Source organism: Amphimedon queenslandica, unplaced genomic scaffold (genome assembly GCF_000090795.2).
Source record: "Amphimedon queenslandica unplaced genomic scaffold, v1.1 AMPQUscaffold_12948, whole genome shotgun sequence".
NCBI classification, from domain to species: Eukaryota; Metazoa; Porifera; class Demospongiae; order Haplosclerida; family Niphatidae; genus Amphimedon; species Amphimedon queenslandica.
The window spans coordinates 48,660-51,110 of record NW_003546816.1 but is presented as its reverse complement, the minus strand read 5'-3'; the positions used below and the strand labels follow the sequence as shown (position 1 = coordinate 51,110).

At 31.9% G+C, this 2,451-nt stretch overlaps 1 long non-coding RNA gene across 1 annotated transcript; it reads right to left on the bottom strand.

Moving 5' to 3' along the window:
* Nucleotides 1–1,428: 1,428 nt before the first annotated feature.
* LOC109586099 (uncharacterized) lies at nt 1,429–1,936 on the bottom strand. The gene is made up of 2 exons (XR_002186824.1): nt 1,800–1,936; nt 1,429–1,656 (listed from the first exon to the last, which is right to left on the bottom strand). It is a non-coding gene; the product is annotated as an uncharacterized LOC109586099 (long non-coding RNA).
* Nucleotides 1,937–2,451: the final 515 nt, after the last annotated feature.

Below are 2,451 nucleotides of genomic sequence, written 5' to 3'. Positions count from 1 at the left end.
CACCAGCTGGCAAAAGAGAAGTAGCAGCTTCAGTACCTGGTCCAGCATCAGTTGTAGTATTTACAACATCATCATCAACCATGCTATCAGTTGCAAGAATACTATTTTAATAAACAATTATTATTGTATCACTATTCAGTTTTGAAATATCTAACCATTCATCTACATCATCCTCAAATCCAAGATCATCTTCGGAGTCTGAACAGAAAACTTCATTAGAGTCGTCATCCATGACTAGATCTAATGCTTCATCAGCATTGTATAATCTAGCCATCTTATCAGTACTTAGGAGTCAAAGAAACACTTAAACAAACAATTAACAGCTCTTTTGACAGCAGCAAAGATAAGCGCTTGTTGCTAAGTAATCGCTGTACGTAAAAATACGTATTTCGTCATTGAAGAATTATTAATCTTTTAAGTAAAAATACGTATTTAGTAATTAAAGGGTTAAAGTGGACTGTATTGTAGCAGGAGCAAGTCTGGACAATAGGCCCAAATTCAAAATTCTGCAAAATTGTTCAGACTTTTTCTTTTTGTATCATCTTTTATAGGCCGTCTGGAGATTCTTCTAAGCCAGGAAAATGCTATGGCTGGTTTTGACATCATTCCTCTACACATTGCTCAAGGACTACGAAGGTAGTTTCAAAATCTTTATTCATTTTTATGTCAAAACAGAAGAATTGGCGTGATAACACCTTTATTTGAGTTGCCATTTTATGACATATTGCTCATGCTCAGAGTTGCCATAGTGACTAGTCTGACCAACAGTAGTAGAGTAGTGCAGAATAATGTTCTATTCCTTCTGTCTCTTCTGATTGCTAGTAAGGAGTGCACAGAGTAAGAGATCACCAGTTCTTTTAAGAGCTAATAGGTAAACAAAATAAAATTAAAATCAACATTTATTCTTAAAATTAGCGTGACTTCAAAATTTAGCTGCTCCTCTATTTCAGGAAATTTTGTCAGCTGAACTTTTGTAGATAAAAAAGGTAAATGATAATCATTTAATTGATTAGTTGTGATGATCTTAGTAAATACAAGTTCCTTCCGTATATAATGTTATAGTACTTGTTTGTGGCTTTGGTTCTAAGTTTAATTGTTGCAGTGTTATTTGCCAGACAGGGAAGTAGAAGAAGGAAAAGTAATTTAACTGGGGCCAAATCCAAATAAAAATAGAAAGCGAAGGGAAGGCTTTATTGCTAAAAATAGATCAAATGCTAGAGCATACTACATAAGGTAGTGTAACAGGGTCAAAAGCAAAGCAAGAATTGCATTAAAATCACTAAAAAATATGTTTACTTATTTAATGAAATTTCATGTGTTGAACCAGGGATATAATAGACTAACGTAACCGGGATTGGTTACGGACCGGAAATCAATTATCAGACTCTGTTATTATTCATTAAATTAATGGCAGCAATCAATGGCATCTTAGCAAAATGGCTGAATGTAAATTGTTATAACTAAAAAACCAGCAACAGGAAAAATTCAAAAACAACTTTAAACAATGTAAAAACATGTAAAGGGTCTCTTTATTGTAGTTTCATAGCAATAGAATGTAGTCTATTCTCCTGAGAGGTATGCAAAAGTCGTACCATGGCAAACTGGTTTTTCTTGAATATTTCCTGAAGAACACTCTGGAGAAACAAGAGAAGTTGCCTAAACAATGTAATAAAGTAAGTAACAACATTTCATGACAAAAACACATTTATAGAAACAAATATTTGGGCTACAGAGGTACGCAAATGGAATTTTAGCCGTAAATTGAAGATTTAAACAATTTAAAACAAATATTAGCTTACAATAACCTATCAGAACCTTGAAGCCGCCATTATAACTTTGCAGTAGATTTTTCATAAAGCTAAATACATTTTTAAAAGAGAAAAGAGCAACTTCATACTCCAGACATTGGCAGTCGCCATCTTGAAAATCATAACAGAGACTGCAAAAAGTTTTTATACACAAATCATTCGCTCACGTGATCCCGTTGCCAATCCCGGTTACGTTAGTCTATTATATCCCTGGTTGAACCCTGGTTATACAAGTAAATAAAAAAAAATTCTATTAAATAAGAAAAGGTAAGGTTGTCAAAAAATAAAAGAAACAAGGGGGTGGAGTTCAACCATAATAATTAATAGTTGAATTAATAATAATAAACTTTAATTAATAAAAAATAATTTATTAATGAAAGTAATACAAAAATTTCAAACCCTACTTTGCAGAAAATTATAACGTGGCGAGTCCATGCAATTACAATTTCTAACAAGTATATCTGTCAATATTTTAAATTTTCGATATTGTACTGAATCACAAAATTCAAAAAATGCATTAGCCTACCCATAATTTAGTGTGATGACAGTAATTATTCAATCAATACTAGCTGAAAAGTCTTATTTATATTTATCACAAAAATTAATTTACATCATATTATTGTAGTAGAGCAAGCAATAGGTA